The 26,563-nt window shown below is 37.0% G+C and overlaps 1 protein-coding gene and 1 pseudogene across 2 annotated transcripts in view; both read right to left on the bottom strand.

Moving 5' to 3' along the window:
* The window catches only part of GLG1 (golgi glycoprotein 1), a 113,771-nt gene that overhangs the window by 74,645 nt on the left and 12,563 nt on the right, over positions 1-26,563 (bottom strand). The window lies entirely within an intron of this gene.
* Positions 12,252-12,692, bottom strand: LOC109384779 (peptidyl-prolyl cis-trans isomerase FKBP2 pseudogene; annotated as a pseudogene).

Here is a 26,563-nt window from a genome sequence, read left to right as displayed (position 1 = left end):
CAATGACATCATTGTTTGTGACTTTAACTAGCTCTTTTCTCAACAGTGGATCTACTGATAAATACCCAAATAAAGATGAGATGCTAATATAAAAAGATGTAATTTCCTTCCGTCTATTTTACAGGATTTTTGTGGTGAAATGGAAAAAATAAAAACCATCCATATAAAAACATTTTTTAATCAGTTATAGCTTGCTTGGAGATACCAACTTGATGGACTATTCTCACATACTGATCAAATGACCACTGTGGTGTTTTAAAAATATGTTCACAAATTGCAATTTTTCCTTCTTTGAAAACTAGAGCAGGTCACCAAACTCCCCAAATCATAATCTTGTCTTTGTTTGGTGGCTTTGTTTCAGACTGACAAAACATAAAATAGGTCAAAAACTGAAAACTTATCACGTTTCCTTTAAATCTGTCAACTCGATCAGTACATTTAAAATGTGATTCCACTTTCCAAAGAATGATTTACAAATATTTTTGTGTAAAATAACCTGGCATATAACATTGAAACTGTTAATGTGTGTAATCAGTTTCCATAACATAGTGCAGCAGTGGCAAAATTTTCACAGACTGCAGATGGGAGAAAAGAAGTCTCCTGCTAGCTCCTCCTTCAATGGCAAGAACTACGATCATTACAAGGATTTCTCTCATTTATGCTGAGGAACCTGGTTTAGAATATATAAACCCATATTTATATCTTGCTTTGGAACATCAGATGTTCCAAAACATATGGATTAGCAATGGATTAACTTTATTATGTTTTCCTTGAGCTAATTATTAAAATGTGTGCCCACTCCTGAATACAGGTTGGCTATTGGCTCAGAAACAATTAGCCCAGGATTTAAACAATTTCTGTAGGAAAAAAATAGTCACTAATTCATACAAGGACAGTTCTAAGCTGGTGATAATTCACCTACTTTATATTACAGTAAGAAAGAGATAATTACAAATTCCTAAATCACAATCCCTTTTGCTTTCACTATAAGAAAGCAAAACAATCCAATAGGAGAAAAACAAGATGTTAGAAAAGAGCAACATAAAAGCCTATTGATTATTTCATCACTGTATAAAACTTGACTTTGAATACTAGAAGTTCTTTTAGTAGAAGGTTTAAAGTTTTTTACTAAGAGAAATGGACTTCTCTCCACAAAATTTTTGGTGTTTTTGAACTTTTTATAAGGAAAATATGTTGACTAAAATTACATATCCTATACTACAGGGATCCAATCTTGTCTCTCGACCTATGAGTGGAAGATACTGTGGTATAGCTTTTCCAACTATTTAATACATGAAGTAAAGAATGGTAGGACAATGGCAAAAAAAGGGAAGTGGGGGAGACACATTTTTGTTGAGGAAATAAAGTATGAGTTCCCCAGATGTCATCTACTTTTCTTTTTTAGAATGTAGACAACATCTACTCTTAGTCATACTCTTAGTTTTTAATCCTGAAATAGGGAGAGCAAATGACTCCAAACATATACATATAAAATTCCCAAGTGGTTCAGGGACTCTGACAATGACAAACTATAAAACATTTGCAAATAATGCAAGCACAAATAGAGGTGCGGGGATAAGAACTACTTTGGTCACCTTGCCACCATGTGGACGCTGTGAAAGAAGCCAGCCCCCAAAGCAGATGTTAAGAAAGAAATCAGTCCAGCCAAGAGGTTGATCGCCAGTACCTAGCTAAGCACAAAGCCAGTATTATACCTTATCTTTACAGTTAAAGGAAGCAAATTCTCTTTTTTGCTTAAGCTAGTTTGTATAGGACTTTGTGTTACTACAAAAGAATCATAACTCCTAACTGATATATGAGAAACAGGAACTTTTTATTTAAACTTCACCCTGACGAAACAAAGGTGAAAGAAACATTAGAGTAATATTACCACTCTTTAATCTAGCCCTTGTTTATTTAAAGTTACAATGATAACACAATAACTAGATCTCTTTTCTTTTAAAGAAGCCCAAAGGGGGCTGGCTGAGTGGCACGGTGGTTAAGAGCTGGCTTGGCATGCCAAAGGGCCCCGGTTCGGATCCCACATATGAGGGCCAGTGACACTGCCCTCTACAGCTAAGATGCTGAACAACAGCTCAACCTGGAGCTGGGCTGCTGTGAGTCGCTGGCGACGGCGTGGGCTGCAGCACCTACTGCAGTAGGTTGCCATGGGCTACCGTGTGTAGCCAGCAGCCAGCGTGAGCGGCCAGCAGCCAGCGTGAGCGGCCGTCCAGAAGCCGGCAACTGACCTGCCTCGCCCGAGAAGAGCGCAATGATGGTGCCAACTTGGGCCAGTGAAGGAACGTCCTCCACAACTAGACTGAAGAACAAAAGGACAGCAACTTGTCTGTTCCCTTTCCCCCAATTCCCCAGCGCTGTTCCCATCCCCCAATTCCCCAATAAAAATCTTAAAAAAAAAAATCCAAAGGTATTAGGCACACTATATACTAAATGCAATGAAGTCACCCAAATTTAAGGGGATATGGGAAAAAAGAACATGGTACTTTTAATACATTAAAGCTAATTATTCTACACTCTGGAAAATGGGCCCATTAGTTCCAAAGCACATTTAACAGCAACTTCTGTCTAGTATTTTTCAAAAGTAACATGACATACTTTTATAACCTATATCTATCTAGTCGCAATGGGATTTGTCAGCTTTTCAAATCACATTTTTTAATAAGGCTTAGAAGAGTTATCAGATTTTCACCTGCTTATTTGAAGTCTCATCTGTTTTTTTTTTAAACGGGCAGATGGCAAAGTACTAAGTTTATATCTCAGTATTAAATAAATTCTATTATATTAACAGATCCCCGGCTGCAGCTATGGTATGCTGAAACCCCAAAGGGAATTTTAATGATGGTCTCACAGCAGATCAAATCAAATGGGAGTTTTCTGGAACTATTAAAAATAAAATGCCTGCCTCTCTGGAAGGCCTAGAAGCTGATGACATGTAGGTAGCCCTGGAAAGAAGTCATCATGTTTATTTTCTTAGAGATAGGTCTGTGAAACAAAACCACCAAAAAAGAGTTTTGTGGCTATTGGTTTGTAGTAGTTGTTGCTACAATTACTACAAGGATGCAAGTTAAGAGAGAAAAAAAAATGCATTAAACAAAATGACAAGTGTAGGAAGAGAACTTGCTCACATTTTCATAATAATGGGGCTAGATCGCTGATGTAAAAATGTGGTATGTGTTTATAGGCTGATAAATATTAACATGCTCAATTTTGCAATTCAAAGCATTTTGAATTATTTAGTGTTTGGAATAAACTCCAGTTTGACTTTATAGTGACCTCCTCAGCTGATAATGATCCTAGACAGAATACAATACATTGTGCAAAATGTAAACATCAGTGTTTATTTTCATGCATAATAAACCAAAGTACTATGTATGAGCATGTTACAAAGCACACAGAGTTGTCAAATCATTTAAGGGGCAAAAATTTCATTTTTACAGCTCAACTACGTGTATTAATATATTTCTTCTTTTGCCTTGTCAACTACAAAATTCAATATGAGCGGGGACAAAAGTATCAGCTGTTAAGCACCACCACACCAATTTGATTCACCTTCTACCATGTCTCTGACACACTACTCCAAAACATTTGTTTTGCTGTTCAAGTAAAGACATATCTAATTTGAAACTGCTAATCTCAAGATCCAAGAATCACAGCAACAGCCTACTACAAATTACCAAAATATCTGATCTGCCTATCATACTTAAATATCTAATTCCTAGCTTGTGTAGCCCAGAGCAACATAATACTCCATGTTCTTAAAGAAGAGTGGCAAGCAAAGCCACTTGTTAAGTGTTAAGAAAAATGACCATTTCCTTAGCTACAGCAGTATGTAAATGTAACAGAAAATAACTGGGGAAGAAGGTTTGTTTGCTTTCAATGGAAGGAAAAAAAATTTAAATGAAATCCTTTTAATTTAAATTTAAACTGGAGAATGTCATATGATAATTGCTTTGTGTGAACATGGGCGCGCGCGCGCACACACACACACACACACACAGCAGATTAGAAAAATAGCTCACTGTAAAAAAATTGAACCTTAAATAAATAAAATTACTGGATTCAGCTACCTTCAAAATAAGATTGATATAAGAGGTTTTTGTAACCATACATTTCCACTAGTCACAACTCATGAGTATGGGGTGGGTGATCTTCTGTTATCCAGGTACTAACCAAAGATAACAAAAATATTTTGTTTCATCCTTTTTTTTTTTAAAGAAATTTTATTGGGGAACAGTGTGTTTTTTCCAGGATCCATCAGCTCCAAGTCAAGCAGTTGTTTTCAATCTATTATAGTTGTGGAGGGCGCAGCTCTTTGGCCCATGTGGGAATCAAACTGGCAACCTTGGTTTTATAAGCCTGTGCTCTAACCACCTGAGCCAACCGGCCACCCCTGTTTCATCCTTTTATTAACTGAAGAAAAGAAAGTTTTTGTCTGGCGTGTGTGTGCGTGTGTTTAAGCTGAAATTAACATTACCCATTGGCTTTAAGGACTCTTAGGTTCTCCCTCCTAAAACATGAGTCTCCACCTATTTAATTTTTATACTTCTACATATTATCTTGTACTTGCAAAGTACTTAAGCAACAGTATCCTAAATCTGGTGTACATGTGAATTAACGGGGAGCCTAAAAAAAAAAGTAGATGTAGTAATCCATTTCTGGTAATAGGTTAGATTATTTTTAACAACTCTCAACTGTGTCATCTAAAAATGTTGGAAGCTTGAAAAATAACTTTTTTTTTTTTAAAGATTTTTATTGGGGAATTGGGGGGAGGGGAACAGACAAGTTGCTATCCTTTTGTTCTTCAGTCCAGTTGTGGAGGACGTTGCTTCACTGGCCCAAGTTGGCACCATCATTGCGCTCTTCCCAGGCGAGGCAGATCAGTCGCCCGCTTCTGGATGGCCGCTCACTGCGGCTGCTGGCTGCTCACGCTGGCTGCTGGCCGCTGGCTCAACACGGTAGCCCATGGCAACCCACCTGCCGTCGCCGGTGACTCACGGCAGCCCAGCTCCAGGTTGAGCTGTTGCTCAGCATCTTAGCTGTAGAGGGCAGTGTAACTGGCCCTTATATGTGGGATCCGAACAGGGGCCCTCTGGAGTCCCAAGCCAGCTCTTAACCAACGCACCACTCGGCCGGCCCGAAAAGTAACTTCATAAAAGCAACAAAGAGCTAACAATACTTTAGGTATTACCAAGCTAAAGCCAAAGGAAAAGGGGGTACCCAAAAAAACATAGGAGGGCTCAAAAGCTCACTTTTCCCTTGAAGGCATTTGCTAAACCCATCAAAATGGATCCTCCTTTTTGAAGGGCCATGTGGGCAGAAACCAAGCCCAAGATCTGCACAAGGTAGAAAATCTCATATGAAATGCTCCCTGGTTTAAGCTGGAATCTCAAAAGGCTACACCCTTAAAGAAGGGTGAACTACAAATAAACTAGCCCTTCTACAGATTTGCACTGTCTGGGAGTTTCAGAAAACCTCAAGACTGTGTAGCTGATTTAAGGGGGTACTGGACTAGGTGTGGCCTAAACTGCTTGACAGAAGCAAATAAAAATCCTTTCGGAACAACAGCACTTTGATCTTAGGCCCCAAATTATCCCCACAAATAATTTCCCAAGAGATAATGAGCAGCATACAGTAAAAATAAGTAAACATATTATGAAACAAGGCACCATGAGTGAGAATCAGCAGAATCACAAAGAAACATATCTTAAAAGACTTCAGCTATTGGAATTATTAGACAGAGATGACAGATTATATTTGCTATACTTAACCTTCAGAACACTAGGAAAAATAATCATTTGCTATTTTTATACTAAATACTTTATAATATACAGTAGAATAAAGTGAAAAACTTTATTAGAAATCTTAATATACATCTTAACATGGTAAATCCAAATATTTATGCTATATTTTCCTAAGTTTGAAGGTATACATATCCATCTGCTTATCAACTGTCAATCATAAACCTGGAACATTTCCACCTTGTAAATACTGATTCCAGATTTAAAACGCATCTCTAACAGATTCTACTCTATCATTACTTCCGGTTCTTCTTGCATTTTCATCATCAAAATGTAATAGCTTAAAATTTTTTGATGTCTCAATTTTGTTGAAAATAAGACTGCCTCTTCTTTTCTCCATAATTGCAAAACATTTTCAAAATATTAAAGAGAAAAACAATCACAATAATAAATCCAAAGAATATTTTCATTTCTACGTCACCTATTTCCTTCTCTTCAACTTGGTATAAACATTTGACTTCAGTATTTGTCCACTTGTCTAGTAAATTTTGGTGCAAAAACATCATAGAAGATCTACAAACACTTGTCACATATCCTCCTAGCAAAATACTGTCACAAAACATTGCATGGTGAAATGCTGAATGACTACTTAGATGAGAATAATATATATTTCATTTTTATTCTTAGAAATAATTTGTTCAACCACTGAATTTTGAGTTTCAGAAAATTTATCTAGAATACTGTCATCTGAAGACTCAGTCTGAAATGTTGTTTCTATATTATTACAGTCCAGTGCTGCCCAAAAGAAATACAATCTGAGCAACACATGTAATTTTACATTTCCTAATAGCTACATTAAAAGAGTTAACAAAAGGGCCGGCCGAGTGGCTCAGCTGGTTAAGAGCTTGCTTGGGAGCGCCAGCTCTGAGCAGCAGGGCTGTGGTTTGGATCCCACATTGAGGGCCAGTGACGCTGCCCTCTACAGCTAAGATGATGAACAAAAGCTCGACCTGGAGCTGGGCTGCTATGAATTGCTGACGGTGTAGGCTGCAGCCCCTGCTGCAGTGGGCTGCCACGAGCTACGTGAGTGGCTGGCAGCCAGCGAGAGTGGCCAACAGCCGGTGTGAGCTGCAGGGAGCCGCTGTGAGCGGCCGACCAATGACTGACGACTGATTGCCTCACCTGGGAAGAGAGCAATGCTGATAGCAACATGGGCCAATGAAGCGACGTCTTCCACAACTAGACTGAAGAACAAAAACAGCAATTTGTCTACCTGTCTGTTCCCCTCCCCCCCAATTCCCCAATAAAATCTTAAAAAAAAAGTTAACAGAAACAAAAACAGGTGAAATTAATTTTAATATTTTATTTAATACAATATATCCACAAAGTTATTTCAACAATGTAATCAACATAAAAAAAACTGGGATACTTTAAATTTCCTTTCTCTTTCCAAGTCTTTGAAACCCATGTATATTTTATACTTACTGCATATCTCAAGTGCATTTTTTAAGTGCTCAATAGCCACCAACGGCTGACAGCCACCATACTGGAAAGCATAGGTCTACAGTGCTGCTATTTGTCCCTTTACATTTGTCTTCTAATCCATATAACTGCGAAGTATTTTATTCTGTTAATGTTCTTCTCTTTGCTATTATGGGCAGAAAATGAAAAATTCTGAATTTTCAACTGTGTTCAATGAAAGCTTAAAGTAAACTACAAAGATGGTTTCTTAGAATTACAGAAGAGCCCAATGTATCCATATGGTAACTGTAAGACAGACAGTAAGTTTTCTCTTTTCTAAAACAGAAAGAAGGTCATGCGATATCAATCTTCACAAATATTATCACTTAAGAAAGAAACTCAAAAACTAAAATTGGATCCAATGGAACCATATACGTACTACAAAACTTAAAGAAATGAGACAAACTTGAAAAAAATCTTCAGGGAACAGGAAAATATAAAAAGTGATTTGGCTGATCAGAACTGGAAGAGCATGACAATTTGAAAAAGAAAACCAGATGATTCAAACTGTCTGATTTCAAGACTTAATATAAAGCAACAGTAATTAAGAGTGTGACATTGACAAAAGCATAGACATATAGATAAAAGGAATGACTCTACGTTAAAATTCACAGACTGCACACCAAACCAAAAAAAGGGGTGAATTTTACTGCATGTAAATTGTACCTTAATTTAAACAAAGGAAAAAAATGGTTAATTTCGTTAAAAAAGAAATTAGAAGAGTTAAGCAGTTAGGCATAACTGAAGAGAAAATTAGTAAACTGGAAGGTAAATCAAAGGAAATTACCCAGACTGTGGCATTTAGAAGAGAATAGATATGGAGCCCTCCAACACAGCAGCCATGAAGAGCAGCAGCCATGACTCTGCACTACTCTATGGCCATGGGTCAAAACAAGGGCCACAAGGTGACCAAGACCATGAGCAAGCTGGGCCACAGCCGAGAATGCCTCATTAAAACACCAAGTTTGTATGGGACATGATCCCAGAGGTCTTCAGCTTTGCCTCATACAAGCAGAGCGCCTTGGGGCTGCTCAAGGTCTCCAAGGATAAGCAGGCCAAGTTCATCAGGAAATGAATGGGGACACACATCCATGCCAAGAGGAAGCAAGAGGGGCTGAGCAGTGTCCTGGCTGCAAGATGACAGCACTTGCCAAGGACTGAGCCCCCTGCCTCCCCACTCTGTGCTTAATAAAACCTTTGTAGAAAAAAAACAGACATGGGAAAACAGCAAGAAATCTAACTTAACTTAAGTTCCAGAAGAAAATAGTGGGGGCAGGGGTACATAATGGCTGAGAATTTTCCAGAAAGGATGAAAGATATCAAATCAAAAGAAGTTCAATAAAGCCCAAGCCAGACAAAAGGAAGTTCACACCTAGACAAATCATAGTGAATAAGAGAACACAAAGACAGAAAATCTGAAAAGAAGCCACAGGAATTAACTAACTGTTCAAAAGCAACAGTGAAAGGCAAAAGACAGTGGAAAGATGTAAATGTGCTGAAAGAAATAATATTCCAACCTAAAATTCTATATGTGATAGATTCTTGCGGCCACAAATCCCTCCCATTTCATATGCACACCCTTTTGAATGTGACATTGTCACTCCTTCCATCAACAGATGAAATCTAATTCCTTCACCCTTGGGAATCCAGGCTTGGCCACCTAATTTGCTTTGGTCAATAAAACACTAGCAAATATGATAGCAGAGGCTTGAAAACTGTTTTGTGCATTGCAACTTGCCATATCTATACTGCTTTTTGAACCCAGCCACCATGTGAAGAAATTTAAGCTAGTCAGCTGAATGAGAGATACAAGGGCTGACAATTAAGTTCATAAACTTGTTGCAACGATGTTGCTAACCTTTTTTGATATCAGAGGAATTATTTATTATGAATTTGTACCAACTGGACAGTTAACCAAGTTTACTATTTGGAAGCGCTGAAAAGACTGTGTGAAAAAGTTAGATGACCTGAACTTTCTGCCAACAATTCATGGCTCTTGCATCACAACAATGCACCAGCTCACACGGCACTGTCAGTGAGGGAGTTTTTAGCCAGTAAACAAATAACTGTATTGGAACACCCTCCCTACTCACCTGATCTGGCCCCCAATGACTTCTTTCTTTACCCAAAGATACAGAAAATATTGAAAAGAAGACATTTTGATGACATCAGTACTCAAGAGTAATAGAACGACAGCTCTGATGACCCTTCCAGAAAAAGAGTTCCAAAATTGCTTTGTGGGGTGGACTAGGTGCTGGTGTCATCGGTGCATAGCTTCCCAAGGGGAGCGCTTCAAAGGTGACCATAGTGATATTCAGCAACGAGGTATGTAGCACTTTTTCAGGATGAGTCTGTGAACAGAACTGTCAGTACTTGTATGTTACCCAGCTGCCTCTCTCACTCTAGCAAATCACCAGAAATATAAGTGAGGCCATCTGGGACTGTCCAACCCCCAGCTGACCTGACAAGTGGCTACAGACACATAAATGAGCCCAGCTGATTCCATGTAGACCTGAGACAAACCATCCCATTGAGTCTTGCCCAAATTGCTGACCCACAGACTCATGGGCAAATAGTTGTTGTTTTTGTGTCATTAAGTTTGGGATGGTTTGTTACTCAGAAATAGATAGTTAATACCTATACCCAGCAAAAGTATCTTTTAAGAATAGGGTAGAATTAAGACATTTCCAGGCAAACAAAACCTGACACCTGGACACGAGGAGACCTTCACTAAAAGAGATTCTAAAGAGTGCATTATAGGCAGAAGGAAAGGGTCCACATGGAAGATCAGAGATGCATGAAGGTACGAGGAGAAAAAACAAGCTAAATATGTAGGTAAATCTATAAAAACATTGCTTTTGTAATACAATAATAACAGTACCTTAAAGAACTAAAAAAAAATTCAATGCCAAGTGACCACTCCCAGACATTCTAATTTAATGTACCTAAGACATCTGGGTATTGATATTTTAAAAATCACCCTACTTAGGTGCAATCAGGTTTAGAACCACTGACTTAAATAAAAAAACTTATCCCTGTATATTTAAAGTTGTATTAATTCCCACCTTCCTTCCCCTTTTATTTGGCTTGCCTTTTTTTGAATTACTGATTTATGATTCTCTATTGAAATAAGCTTTCAAAAACTTATTGTCTGTGTAATACCTAAAGTGGCTCACCTTGGGAGATACTAAAGGTCTAAAAAACAACTACTATATAATTTCTAATTATTTCTCATCAACAGGATATTACTATAGATTCACAGGGTGTCCCCAGTTGCAAGCATCCAAGAAAATCTCAGCTAAGGCTAAAGCTAAACAGGTTTTCTGTTAACTGTTCTTCTAGGGTACATTCAGCAAAATAGTATCTGATATAAAAGACTAGGCTGCAGGCCATCTGTGAACTAACAGTAACAGATCAGGATACTGTGCTACTCAAAACACTCTTTGTTAACTGTTCCTTTTCCTAAATTGCTCTATTGACTAGATATGGATGGTGGTGCTTATGATCTAATTCAATACACAAATCTCAGAATTAAAATAACTCCCAAAGCCAACCCTTAAAAGATGAAAGATTTCCAAAATGATGAATTCTGGATGCAGTATCGCAGTAAGAAAGAAGGGGTGGAATTGATATAAGGAATAAGAAAACGATGCACCTAACAAGTAGTATAAGTGAGTGGAATATATGAACCATACCTTATTAATTAGATGCACCATTACTTTATGTACCACTGAGGGGAAAACTGCCATTATAATTATGTCATAAAATTAAAGATGCTTCCTGATTTCAAAGATGTTAAGGTGAAAAATAAAAGGTATGTGTTAGAATCAATAAAATATGATAAATGACAAGCATTATAACCAGGCAACTAGTGGATTTTTGCCAGAAGCTGACTACCAGTATTAAAACTCTCAACCAAACCAACCATACAACCCAATTTAACATCAAAACACAGCCTCAAACAATAAAGCTCTCTCTATGTAGTAGTCAAATCAATGAGAAAATGTTCCATCTATGGAGAAATGACAATATTCAAATTCATTACCACCCCTAAAGCAGTATCACAAAAGTGTATATATACCCAAGAGCACAGCACAATCAACCTCCCTATCTCTCCCTCTGTCTCTCCCTCCGTCTCTCTCTCCCTCTCCCTCCCTCTTCCCCAAATGAGTTTAATTAAAGTCTGTGGTGTCATGCATACACATTTGGCCCTGGTTAATAATAAAAGTTCACACCAATTATAAAGACTGACAAGTTCAGTGAATTCATATAAAAATGCAGGATATGTAAAGAGATTATAGCAAAACATTTTTCTAACTGAAGATAATGCTAATTCAAATGGATTGTAAAAACATTTAAAAAGAGCTGCATGTACATTATATACATTAGTCTAAGATAAATTGTTCTAAAGAAGGACATACAGTAATTATTTTAGGCTTTGCAGGCCACATACAAATCTCTGCAATCTTGTGGTGTTTTCTTTTAACAACCTTTTAAAACTGTAAAAGCCATTCTTACCTCCTGAGACACAAAAACAGTTTATGGGCTGGATTTGGCCCATGGGCTGTAGTTTGCCAATCTCTAGTCTAAAATATAAATGGGCAGAAATGGGTGCTTCATAAAACAAGGCTGCTGAAGAAATTAGAGAACAGATCTAGTCTAGATTTTTCAAAAGGAAGTCAATAATGCTTTAACAAGAACTGCTCAGCCAAAAAACCAATGAAGCTTACTGAAGAAAAGCTTTATTTTTTTACTCTTTTCATTTAAAATACAATCTATGACAAGGCTCTGTTTACTCACAAGTAAGATCCAGAATGAGTAGCTAAATAAATATCTTTATTTTTACTCCTTGGAGGAATCATGTACCAATTCTAATTTAGAAAGCAGACGAGGTCAAATCTTTTTTTTTTTTTTTTAAGTTTTCGTTTGTTGGTTTGTTTTGTTTTTTTAAAACAGTCTGGTCCCTCTCCACTACCCCTCCCCAGCTTGGCTACAGTTCTGAACGTTGCTCGATTTGAGCAGTTCCACCTCAAACACCAGGGTTGCACCACCTAGAATCTTTGTGGGGCTCCCTGCTTTCCGTACCCCAGCTCTGATGGGATTACCAGCTTCCACTTTCTCCCCCTCACACGTCCCCAGCAGCCCCTGGTCCCAGCCCTTGATGACCTGGCCCATGCCCAGGGAGAAGACAAAGGGCTGGTTCTCGGGCAGGCTGCTGTCAAACTCCGTCCCATCTTCCAGCTTCCCCATGTAGTGCATGTGCAGGACGTCCCCCTAGAGCGATTTGATGGGACTGGTCTACTCCCTTCTTGACCCCAATCTGCAGCTCCCTTTGGGGGCCATTGCCAGGGTGCTCAGGCAGATGGACAGTGATTTCAGGACCCAGCTCAGCCTCATATCTCTCTGCAGCTGCTGCAGGGGGTGCGGTGCTGCCCCAGCTCTGAGCCCTCGGGGGTCTGTGGGGTACCCAGATTGGCTCCGTATATGGGGTGGTCTCCAATCTGCTCTACCCACACCACCTCTCCTCGATCAAATCATTTTTTCTAATGACTTCTATCACACTTTATATATGGGACCCTAAACCCCGCTTCCACACACATGAAAAGTAACTTTAGGAGGATTATACTGTTCACTTTTGCTAATAGCAAAGCCTATCTAGACTCTCTGATAACCATTAAGAAAAAGGAATAAGTCTCTAAGGCCAGTGAAAACCCAAGGCTAAGGCAACAGCATTTGTATTAGTGCCACCCAATATGTACTTGGGTATAAAAGGGAAAATAAATTTATTAGTGTTTTATATAAATGATGTTTTCAGGACCGGCCAAGTGGCTCAGTTGGTTGAGCTCGCTCAAGAGTGCGAGCTCTGAGCAACAGCAGTTCGAGTCCCAGCCCGAGCTGAGCAGCCACTGAGCTACCAACAGGTGGCAGGATGGCTCAGCTAAAAAAAAAGAAAAAAGATGTTTTCAGTAGTTATTAAGAGAAACTTAAAAACTGAATGCCAATTCAGGAGAATCTGTCAAATTGCCCAAGCATACACCCTTAGCTATTCCTAGGAAGAAAATTTTTTTTCCAAATTTAAAAACCAGATTCACACAAGTTCTAAATAAATCTATTCTGATAAATTATTTGAGTCACAGAGGAAATCACCAAAAAATAGAAATGTTTTCAAACAGAGAACTCTGCAAAGTTAAAATAGGCCATGACTACGGGTCCAGGAATGCAAAAGAAACATAGCTAAAGAACTGTAATCTATACCAAAAATCCCAAATATAATGATGAAAACTACAAAACATGAAGGGGGGATATCATCTATAATATTTTGCTCTAAGTATTCTGATGTCACACTAAAACATTCTAATAGCAATGACTTTGATTTGCTCATTGTTCTCTGTTAAAACTAATAAAATGAATAAGGTACAACTTTAGGGGTTTGGGTGTGTTGGTTTGTTTGCTTTTTTTTTTTTCAACTAACCAAACCTAAGTAGCAAAGAATTTGATCTTTTTTAAAAAACTGTTTACTATATCAGAATGTTGATGACTAATGATTGATGAATGAGACTGAGACATGAAGCAAATAGACCAAAACTGGTCTCGTTAAAGTAGGTTAAAAGCTTTCTGTAGAACTCAGCCAATTAATGCCATATTCTAAAGCTACTGACTCGTCTGACTGCTGTTTGTGGTGCAGCATAGCCTATTTTACCCTTCAGCTTTGTAGGATTTCTTGCTCTACAAAGTTCAGTTTCAGAGGTAAACATTCTCAAATGTGTTTTAAGAGGACTAAATGTAAATCATTTGTAAGAAATCAATAGATAATGTGTAATATAAAAAACTAAGAGAACAGCACACATATTCTATTTAAAAATTAGGTAAATATAAGACTAAAAAGCTAAAACAGTTGAAAGCTGGGAGAGCTAAAATGGGAGATTACAGTTTTCCATTATGAACCTGGTAGCGCTCTTTTAAAACTATATTAAAACTATGTATGCATTACTTGAATAAGTGTTTTTTATTCCCCCCAAATACCACTTGCATAGATTATCTCGAGTCACCCTTTTACAACAAGGTTTAAGAAAAGACCTTTGAAACAATATCCTCCCAGATGACATGGTCTTACATGGCATTCAGTAATCATTTAACTACTAGTTGAAAACTGGTAAATGTGTTCTGAAAGTTCTGCATTTATTAAGAGTCAGCTCTTAATAATCCACATATATTGGTGGGAATCCTGAACCACAAGGTTCAGGGCTGCCCCAGGAATGTTGATAGCAAAAACAAGCCAGGATTTGAGAAGTTAAACACATAAACTTTTAAAAACTCAAGAGGTCTTCATTTAAAGATAGTGTAACTTTTGCAGAATAGCTGAACCTCATGCTGCACCATTGTTTAAAACACAGGTCTAAATCCCAAAAACTATTAGATATTAAAGATGCGAAATCACAGAACTAAATTGAAAATGTTGCTCTCAATGGGGATTAGAACAAATCCCAGTGAGGCTTTTATTTTTCTGGGCCTCTCAGGAAAATGGGAGATCAAAGGGCTGGGTAAAAGAAAAGCAACAGTTCCTCACAGGAAGTCCTTGAGAATCAAAGCCACACTAACAATAAATGCAATGAGGCTTTTGTTTTTTAATCAGGCACCAATTTTTAAAATAGTGAGAATTATTAATACACGTCTAGATAGTTCCTCAAGAGTAACAGGCTTGTACTTCACATATTATCTGAAGATGTACATGACATAATCTTTTCCTAAAAAATCCAACTAGAATTACTAATTAAGAAAAATAATTATGAAATGGTATAAATGTGTGATCTCACAGTGAATAGTTTATCAACTTGAATGTAACTGACTGAATAAGGAGATGCTTCCTGTAATTGCTTTAAACATGTTTACTTTTAGAGCAATTCAGTTAGGTGGGATTCTTTTGCCAGGTTATTATAATCACCCAGCAGCAGTACTTATGAAGTTATCTATTAATAGGTTTTTGAAAAACCAACTAATGTTTGTGAACAATAAATTATACAAAACTTCAAAAGTTTTTGGTTTGCTTTTGAACTTATGTGCTGCTGGTGCAATAAAAAAAGCCAACCAAAGGGAAGGAATCCGTCTAGGAATAGCACCTCCAACAATATGAAACTACCTAAGTGCGAGGCTATTCAGTGCAGCATTGTTCACAACTGCAACATATGGGAAATAAAGACTCATGCAGAGGAGAGTCATTGAATAAACTAAGGAAGATCTCTATGAATTGATATAAAGTGATTTCCAAGATATAATATTAAAAGAAAAAAGCAAAGTGCAAAAGAGTATCAAGTATGCTACCTTTTGGGTAAGAAAGAGAAATAAGAAAATATACATATATGTATATCTGCTCACTTGTACACAAAGAAACAGAAAATATAACTAAAAACTGAGGCCGGCTCCTCTGGGAATGGGAAAGAAATGACAGAAGGATGGGAATGGGGTAAAAGGTGTAGCAAGAAGGCAATTCTAGAACCATTTTATTTTTATTGACACAAAAATTTAAAAAAAGAATGGGGGAGGCAAAATGCAATTCAAAAAAACCTAACTATATTTCAAATGAATAGCATAATCATAGGGGAGGGAAAGGAAGGAGGAGAGAGAATAACCTGAGTGGCTCGTGAACACAGTATTTTGACTATATATCCTCAGTCCAACGACAAAAATGAAGTATAAACAAATATTCACCTCTACTTTGTTTACTCACAGTGGCATTGTTTAGCAATTCCGAAACTATTTTAAGTGTATTATAAGATTGAGCAATTAAGTAAAAACTGTGGATAATAGGAACCAAGTTTTTCACTGTCAGAGAAGGGAAATATAAATATGTAAAGATAGAAGAAACCTAGAATGAACAGTGGTATTTGGTGGTATCAATATGAATAAAAATCAGTTTTTAATGTGTGTGTGTGTGTGTGTGTGTGTGTGTATGTGAATATATATGTGAACACACACAAACACACGCATCCTTTATATACATTTTCTTGCTCTGTTTGCTGAAGCAATGATACCTGGAGTAGCAATGAACATATTTAGCACCAAGACCTTGGCTTCTAAGTGCCATGCTCCACTAAAAGGAAATAGGGCTCTTTGGACAAAGTGGTTGATTCCAGGGCTGAGACTGGAAAAGTACAAGATGAGCCTCAGAGACTATGGTTTCTGGTCCTACATGTAAAGAGCTTGGAAATCATCACTCCCATCCTCAGAACCACAAAAAATGCTAAACAAACTGAAAATCAATAACTTTTCTTAGATTCATCAGAAAACTAAAGTCATGGGCAAACCCCTGCCCCCAAATTGGAGAGAGGCAAATACAGAAAATCACAGTTCTCTAGAAGCTGGGGCCCAGGAGCAAAAGCCCACTATTGGCACCAGTACTACAGGAGCACTTAAACTATAACTGACAATTGTTCCATACTCAGTGTAGACAAACAAGAGCTAAAAACTCCAGGGGAATGAACAATCCAAAAAGGAAATTAAGTAAACAATTTCATTTATACTAGCATCAAAATGAAACAAATACTGGGCCAGCCGAGTGGCTCAGTTGGTTAAGAGTTCACTCAAGAGTATGAGCTCTGTGCAACAGCGGTTCGATGGCCGAGCTGAGCTGCCAACAGGTGGCTCAGCTAAAAAAAAAAAGAAAAAGAAAAAGAAACAAATACCTAGGAATAAATTTAACCAAGGAGGAGAAAGATTTGTATACAGAAAACTACAAAATGCTGTTGTTGAAAGAAATTAAAGAAGACACATAAATGAAAAGACATCCCATATTCATGGACTGGAAAACTTCATACTGTTAATACAATCCCCTAAGAGATCTACAAATTGAATGCAATCTCTATCAAAGTCTCAATGGCATTTTTTGCAGAAATAGAAAAATTCATCCTAAAACTCAGAATCTCAAGGGAGTCTGAATAGACAAAACAATCTTAAACTAAACTACATCTATGTTTATAGCAGCATTATTCACAATAGCCAAAAAGTAAAAACAACCCAAATGTCCATCAATGAATAAACAAACAAAATGTGAGTATATACTATATATAATGGTATATATTATTCAGCCTTAAAAAGGAATGAAATTCTGATACAAGCTACGGCATGAATGAACCTTGAAGACATTATGTTAAGTGAAATAGGTCAGACACAAAAGGACAAAAATTGTATGATTCCATTCATATGAGGTACTCGAGTAGTCAAATTTAGAGGCATAAATTCAAAAGGTGGTTGTCAGGGGCTGTGGAGAGGGAGAATGGGGGGCGGGTTATTGTTTAACACGCATGGAGCTTCAGTTTGGGCTGATGAAAAGTTCTGGAGATGGATGGTGGCGAAGGTTTCACAACAATGTGAATGTACTTACTTCATTCTGAACCATACACCTAAAAATGGTTAAAACGGAAAATTCTATGTTATGCACATCTTGCCACAATAAAAAAAAAAAGAAAAAATGGATGGCATAAATTTTGGGTTGTTTTTGAACTTGTACACTGCTGGTAAAATAATAAAACAAAACAAAGAGTGGGGTAGATGCCAAGTTTTAAAACAAGCTATAGAAAACCAGATACTCCTTGTTTGCACTGGTGGCAGAGAAACTTAAAGTAATTAAGTTTCTAATTAATCACAGCCAGTAGAAAGTTACTTTCTTTTTTCCAAGGATTTACTGAACACATAAGGAGCACTGGGCTAGGAACTGGGAATAATACAATGTTGTGTTGCTGTAAGCATGCTTATATACTCAGAGCCCAAGAGACCAGGGCTACATAGACACAATATTAGATGACACACTGATAAACTTTAGGCATTATACTATTTATTGAAAGACTTCTAGCTGGAACCAGAGTGTTCGTTCACTCTTTGTGATCCTGACATTTTGCATTCTTAAAGCTATATTCTTACAGTAGGCTACTTATGGTGCTTTTTGCAACTGTTCTGGATCTATTCCAGAAGGGCATTTAAACCATTTTTGGTCTACTTTCCTTGAGGCCTCCCAGGCTCACTAAACATTATTTTGGGGGCACAAAGTGCCAAGGGTTTGGCTCTACCCCAAACTACCTTGAGATATTAATCAACATGGTGACAACTGAGAAAGTGGCTACACAATTATTGTGGACAATAGGGCTAAACATCTCTATTTACTTTTTCTGAAATTTGACTTCAGAGTGAAAAGGTTCTGAGGGAAAAAAAGAAAAGCAGAATATTTTTACTCTGTGGATCATAAGTTGAACCTGAAATAGCAACTCTCTTGGGAATCGATACGGTTTATGAAATTCAAAAGGGCTATAACCTTTAAGTTCTTTAAAATATATATATATATATATATATATATATATCATGTTTTCTGACACCAAACTGTTTTGAATTTCCTCCCCCTTTTTTTCTTTACGAGCATTTCTATTTACCCCCCTTTCTTTCCGGCATCTCCAATCTTTCATACTCTACTGGGTCCTTTCTCCTTGCCTTTAAAAGTAAAATAGATTTCCTTAATTTTGACAAATCTTTATTTAACTGGGATGTCCTCCCTTCCAATAGTCTTACCTCTTGTCACTATCAAACTTCTGAAATAGACAAAATAGTTTCAAATATTCAAAATCTGGATTCTATACAAACTGTTCTATCTCTGTTTTACTGAAAACCATGCTCTTTTTCTCAGTCATTAACTTGAACGGTGTTATTCTATTTACTCCAGTGATTACTGCCACCTCCTTTCAAATTTCCCTTTCCTGGGATCCCACAACTAAAATTTACCTCCTTGGCTACCACAACTAAACTCTTCTAATTTTTCTTTTAACTCTCAACCACTCTTTCTGTTCCCTGTAATTTCCTCAACAAGCCTCTTTCCAACCCTTAATTTTGAACATTCCCCAGGGCTCAATTCTTGGAATCATACTCTTCTATTTACACATTCTTTAAGAGGGCTCAACCATGTTCATACCCCCAACTATAGCCTTTTAAGCTGGAGGACTCTAAAATTTAGATTCAGCTCAAGATTTAGTTCCAAATTTACATCCTCTTACTGGAAATTGCTTACTGGAAAGTGCCTGGCTGTCATTTCAAATTCCACACAAGCTAAGAATTATGTATTTTTGGAGGTAGCCTAACAGTTCAACTTTGACCTCTCTTCATCTGATTAAACTGTACCACTCCTTCAGCTCAATCATCATTTTTTTTCAGGGAAACATTTCCTGACAATCCTACCAAACATCCGTGTACCTCTCTTTCCTAGCACTTAACAGAGCTATAATTTGCCATTTATTTGTGATTCTTTCATGATTACCTCCTCCACTGAATGGCAAACTCCATGACAGCAGGGGTCATGTCTTTTAGGTATGAGGAGGTGAGGGATATGATAATCACCATATTCCCAGCACCTACCATTGAAGTAAATAGGATTTATCCAAAATGTGACTGATGAATGGATAAAAACACTCTAAATTTTTCCTAGGTAATGAATTTCCCACCAATCCCATTTCCATCTCCACTGCTGTTAGTCCACTGTAGTCCAGGTCTGTACTTCACAGTTTAATTACCTAATGAACTCCTTCCGGTTTTCCTTACTTCAATCCACATTGCCATAAGAATAATTTCCTGAGCTATTTTACCATGCATGCCATTTTCCTAACCCAATAATCTTCAGTGACTTCCTATTTCCCTCCAAAACAAATCTAAGCTAATGCAGACATTTCACTAAACAGCTCAATTTGCTAAGAACACTAATGTCAGCTGCTCAGGGCATCCTTTCCCACTGGCCATGGCCTGACTGAGACTGAGTCCTCTCTTTGACTCTGCTTTATTCTACAATAAGTTCCTTGCAGACCACCACTAGTAATATTACTGTGGCAATGTTACTATCAGTTGCATCACAAATGCTTAACATTAACCAAGTTTTGTTGGCAACACATTTATAAACCACTGCTTAAGATGTGTTTCTTACAAGGTATGATTTATAACATTCTTATGAATTACAGTATCAGTTTCATTTTATAAATTTGTCCTTAAATTCTAATGATCACAAATTCAAAAATTCTAAGGAAAATTATGGCAAATTAAATTTAGTTATCTAAAACGACAGATGAACACTGGTTCAACATCAGAAAAAATCTATTAATATAATATACCCCATTAGGAAACTACAAATTTCTTTTTCAAAGGGGTTGTTTCTGTACAAATAATATTTACAAATAAAAATAAAATAAATTCAACAATGTGTTACTATGCTATGATACTAAAATCTTCATGAAATAATAATATGTAATACAACCAAGTGATTTAGTTTCTCTTCATTATTTAAATACAATAATTTAAACTTTCTAATAGTAAGTATAATCTTTTTCCTAGGGGGACCATATATAAACTAAAAACAAACAAACAAACAAACAAACAAACAAAAAACAATGGGAATTTTACCACAAAAATTTTACCAAAATTTTAAAAAGAATTCCAATCTGGTTTTTCAAAAGGAACTGAACAAGGACTCCAACTGTTCTGTGTCTTATTATATAAACTGTTTAAATCCAACTGTCCTATATTTAATATAACATCTACAATGTTATATTAAATCCAGAGACATTAGGCAATTTGCCCAAAATTGAAATGAAGGAGAAAGGGTAGCAGAGTGACATAGTGGTATAATCACAGAACCTGTTTTGAAACGGTACTGAATAATTCCCCTGGTTAAAAGTTGAAAGCAAATACAGAGGTCAAGGTGCTGAAGCTAAGCCAAATGGTGAAGGCACATCACAGCAAGAGGACTCTATTATTATAAAAAACAGCCTGAAAAGTCTAATCTAAAGTATTAATTTAAATTCAAGTTTACACATAAATATCAAATTAGCTAATAATACAATAAGAATAATTCCTTTAAAAGGTCTAAAAATAATTTTAAAGTACTTGTTTATAAACTGTCCCAAACCTAGAATGAAATACCCATAATTCTTCCATGTAACACTAAATTGACATCAGATATTCTGCCAGCTCCCACGGGACATCCTGATCTGTATTAGAGTTCTTTATAAGCAGTAGAAAGCTTTCCAGTTTACAAAATGCTTTCAGATTTATGATAGATGTCTCACTTAATCTTTATTTCTCATAACTGCTCATTTTTATAGCTAATGAAACTGAAGCTCACCAAGTTGACTTACACAAAACAATTTAGCATCTACGGTAGGCTGACTCAAAGTTTAAAAGAAATTATACATGATGCTCATCCTTAGTTAAAATAAATGCTTTCCTTTACTTCGTCAACAAATAAAGCATCACTAGTAGAAAAATCCTATCAGCCTGAACGAGAACTAATTTTTAAACTAGGTTGTGTGACACCTAGAATTGGCTATTAAGAGTTCACTTCAATGAGTAACTTTGTTTGCTCAGCAGTTATTCAATTTGCTAGGGAACAATAAAAAACATAAATAAACACTAGGTAATGTAGGTCATCACCACTTTTAATATGTGCAAAAAGACCAAATTTTGCCGCAAAAGATATACGCACAACTATTTCTAGAACAATGTGTCCGTGCTGATAGCAAAAATTCACCTTGGTCGCTTTTGCTTTCTTTTTCTCTGCTAAAAACTTGATGAGTTGTAAAGTACTGCAAGGAAAAAAATTAACCATTTGGGGGGAAATATTATATAAATGTTATATAAATATATAAATGAATTTGTTTGCCTCAACAAATAGCATTATTTCACAAATATTCTAATTTGTAATCTAACTATATAATAAAGAAAAAGTAAAGTAGGATCCAATGTTTTAAATGCACTTTTGGCAAAAAGCAGTTATTACCAACACCAACAGCATTTTAACATGTATCCAATCATATTAAATTGTCTCAGAAACCTCCAGCTGACAGTGATCTTCTGAATCCAAGAAATAACCTATGTCTAGACTTGAGCATGTTTATGGAATTAACTTATCAGCACAAAGACTGATCTCCCAATCATTCAATGGAGCAATAAAATAGAATTTTAAAAAAAGTAAACATAGACATTTCAAAAGGTTGACATCCGCTACAGGCTATTTTATTATTATTAAATTATTAAATAATTATTTGGAGTGATGGAGGACACTGGCTCAGAGTAACAATTCTGAATTCTCCCTATTTCTACTTGCTATGTTCTAATTAATTTAAAGAATAAATCTATTATAATCTCAATGAAATCTACAAATAACCATTACACGGCACTGCTAAACTCTCACAAAAAATAGCAGAAGTTCCAATACGTATCAATTCGAATTGCCATGCCATGCTGCAGGGTCTGCCATTCAGGAGAAAACTCAATTCCCCAAGTTTGGTATATCTTAACTGATCTGGAATTCCTTTTAGGTTACATAAACTGTTACTTATAATAAAGGCAAGGACAGATCCAGAAACAGAGAACTGTGAAAAAAACCTCTTCAGAAACAGAGGAAAAAGGAAAGTCTAAGGATATTGGCTCATCAGAGCAGAATGAAGCAGACCTGCTTCAGAAAAGACACGTTTTCCCAACCTCTGTGAGGAAACAAACAAAGACTAATACAAAATAAATGCAGTTGTATTCTAGGATACGAGACTTTTTTTTTAAGTTCTGGCAGTAGGAGGGTGTTTTGTTTTTAGTAAGCACAGAAAAGCTATGAATTAAAATTGACATGGAATACAATTTCTAATATAGCTTACAATAAATATTTAAAACAAACATCTTTATGTGATAAAGCAAGTACAGCTGACCCTTGAGCAATACAGGGGTTAGGGGTGCTGACCCCCCTACCCAAAAATTTGAGTATAACTTTAGACTCCCCCCAAATTTAACTACAGTCCTTCAGTATCCATGGGAGATTGGTTCCAGGACCCCCAGAACACCAAATTCTGCAGATGCTCAAGCCCATATAAAACAGTGTACAACAATGCATACAGTTAGCCCTTTGTGTCTGTGGATTCCCAACTGGAGAATGAAAAGACTGTTTTCAATCCATGGTTGGATAAATCTGATACAAAACCTAGAGATATGGAGGTGTTGATTTTTTTTTTGTATATTTACTGAAAAATATTTTTGTGTTTATTTTTAAAAATCCACATATAAGTGGACCTGCACAGTTCAAACCCATGTTATTCAAGGGTCAAGTAAAATGTTAATGGGAGAATGTCAGAAGTTGGATATATTGGGTGTTCAACGTACAATTTTTAAAAACTTTTCTGTATGTTTGAAATTTTTCATAATAAAATGAGGGCTAAAATTTAATTTTAATTTAACATCGGGATTAAACACGATAATGTTCACAACCATATGGCAGCTGCCTAATAAATGTTAATCTATCTCCTTGTTCCTTTTGAACGATGTCAGCCGAAGAATAGACTGCCTCAAAAGTCAACAACTTAAGTTTCCAGCAATATACATGTATGTTCTCCAGCAAAGAACAGAACCTGAAAATGAAAAGCCTTCAACAATAAACAGAAATATAAGTGAGGTCCTTTTAAAGGCAAAGATGAACTCAGAAGAAAGGGGAATCCTCTAGGTGCCGGGAAAAGGGAGGGAGGTTTAAACACCATGGCACCAAGCAGAAGAGGAAGGGACACTTGGTCCATTAACCTAGGGCTTGGGGCTTAATGACCAGGAACAGGACACAAGATCTTGACCTTCATTTAACGAGTATAAAATTGGAACTGGGACCACTACATAAGGCTGAAACTACTTCTATAGTTTGAATCAAAGAGATTACAACACTGAAAACTGGTCACGAGGAAGTGTCTCCCTTTCCATACCTTTAGAACAGAAAAAAGAAAAACCGATTGCTTAACAGCATTCACCTTCCCAGAGACAATGGGAAAGGAACATTACTTATTGACATGACAAATCAAGTACTGCCACGTGAACTTGCCCTGACTTGCCCAGACAACGGCTAGCATTTTGGGCTCCCCTTTTCACGGTGTGGAATTGTCACTGGGAGTGTGTTACCCAGTACACCCTGTATCCAGGTGCTGCATGTGAGGTCTGGCCAACAAAATGTCAACAGAAGCAGAGCTGATCACCTCAGGGCCAGAGCTTTTAAGAACAGGCGGTTAAAAGGGTGAATTTTATGGTACACCAATTATATCTTAGGGAGGGAGGACAGGAGGAAGGGAGAAAGGGAGGATGGATGTATGGAAGGAAGGAAAGAAGGAAGGAAGGAAGGAAGGAAAAGGAAGGGAAGGAAGAAAGGGAGAAAGGGAAGGAGGGAGGAAGGTGATAAAGACTTAAAAGAAAAACAAACAAACAAACAAAAACAGCTAGCAGAATTTTTGACTCTCTTTTTCCTTCCTGAGAGCAGAAGCCTCTAAGGCCCTAGGAAATGGAACCACAAGGTGGGAGGAACCAGGGTCTCCGGATCATCAGGTGGCTGTGTCTCCCACAACTTCTCTTGTGTTAAGCTGCTGATATTTTTGGGTGTGGTGTTGCAGTTCTTTGCCCTAAATAATATGTTAACTGAAAGGAAATCTTTTATCTTGCAAGTTGGTAAAAGGCTTGGCTTGGCACAATCCAGTTTTTAAGACAAAATGGCCCTCTTGACACATAATGAAATTATACCTGTAGCTAGGTTTGTCAACACAGACAAATGGGAAAAAAATCTTCCTTTATCTTAAAATATTTAAAATATTCAATAAGTAACATATACATATGGATCAAATATTTTTTTAATTTAAAAAAATTACTTTTCAATTACTGTTGACATACAATATTAGTTTCAGCTGTACAAAACATAGTAACTAGACAGTTATATACACCTCGCAAAGTGATCACCCCAATAAGTCTATTATCCATCTGACATTGTACAGTTATCACAATATTACTGACTATATTCCCTATGCTGTACTTTACATCCCCTTGACTTTTTTTCAATTATAGTTGATATTTAATACTATTTTATATTCATTTCAGGTGTACAGCATAGTGGTTAGACATCTATATAATTCATGAAGTGATTCCCCATTAGTCTAGTACCCACCTGACACTACACATGATTCTTACAATATTACTGATTATATTCCCCATATTCTACTTTACACCCCCATGACTATTTTATAATTACCAATTTGTACTTCTTAATCCTTTCGCCTTTTTCACCCAGCCCCCAATGGCCCTCCCATCTGGTAACCATCAGTTTGCTTCAAATATATATATTTTAAGAATAAAATATATAAAAAACACAGTGGAAAGCTTCCCGTTTGTTATCCTCTGTTAGCCTAGTTTCTTCTGCATCCTTCCAGAGTATTCTAATGCAAATGCAAGCAAACGTTAATAAATATTTTTATTCTTCCTCCTTGATTACAAAAAGGACGGCATACAACATTGAGCAGTAACTACTCTCTTCATTTAACAGATCTTGAAGATCTTTCCATTCCTGACACAAAGGGCTCTTTCCCACAGCAATACAAGAGTTCATTGCCTAGATGTACATTAATTTGTTTAATCACTCCCTTACTGAAGCGTGATGGGGTGCTACCAATTGTGTGCTATTACCAAAAAAATGCTTCAATAAAACACCTCCCACACTATTCATCAAATTGTTATATACAAATTTTCAGAAGTAGGACTGTTGGGTCAAAGGATATATACATATATTTGCAATTTTAACAAATAATTCTCAATCTCCTTTTCTAACAATTTCTACCCATTCATTTCCATGTGATATGACAGAAGTTAAAATCCAAGGGATGGTGATTTCTACTTCCACTTATGAAGGATTAATTACTATAGGAATTGCCCCCATAGTAATTAACAACTAGGCAAAATACAATAACTTTCAGTCTTTGGACAAGGACTCTGATCCCTGGGAGAAGGGAAACAAATAAGGTGAGCCTGATGATTACCCCAGCTTATTGCTTGGAGATTGTTTCCAGGCTGCAGCACAGGGAGCGGGAACACAAACAGTAACTGGTGTTCTTTTCTTTTTTTTTAAAGATTTTTATTGGGGAATTGGGGGATGGGAACAGTGCTGGGGAATTGGGGTAAGGGGAACAGATAAGTTGCTTTCCTTTTGTTCTTCAGTCTAGTTGTGGAGGACGTTGCTTCACTGGCCCATGTTGGTGTTATCATTGCGCTCTTCCCGGGTTAGGCAGATCAGTCGCTGGCTTCTGGATGGCCGCTGGCCACTCACGCTGGCTGCTGGCTACACATGGTAGCCCATGGCAACCCACTGCAACAGGGGCTGCAGCCTACACTGTAGCCGGCGACTCATGGCAGCCGAGCTCCAGGTTGAACTGTTGTTCAGCATCTTAGCTGTGGAGGGCAGTGTCACTGGCCCTCATATGTGGGAT

This window comes from Hipposideros armiger, unplaced genomic scaffold (genome assembly GCF_001890085.2).
Source record: "Hipposideros armiger isolate ML-2016 unplaced genomic scaffold, ASM189008v1 scaffold_102, whole genome shotgun sequence".
NCBI lineage: Eukaryota > Metazoa > Chordata > Mammalia > Chiroptera > Hipposideridae > Hipposideros > Hipposideros armiger.
This window is presented reverse-complemented; position numbering and strand designations above follow the sequence as displayed.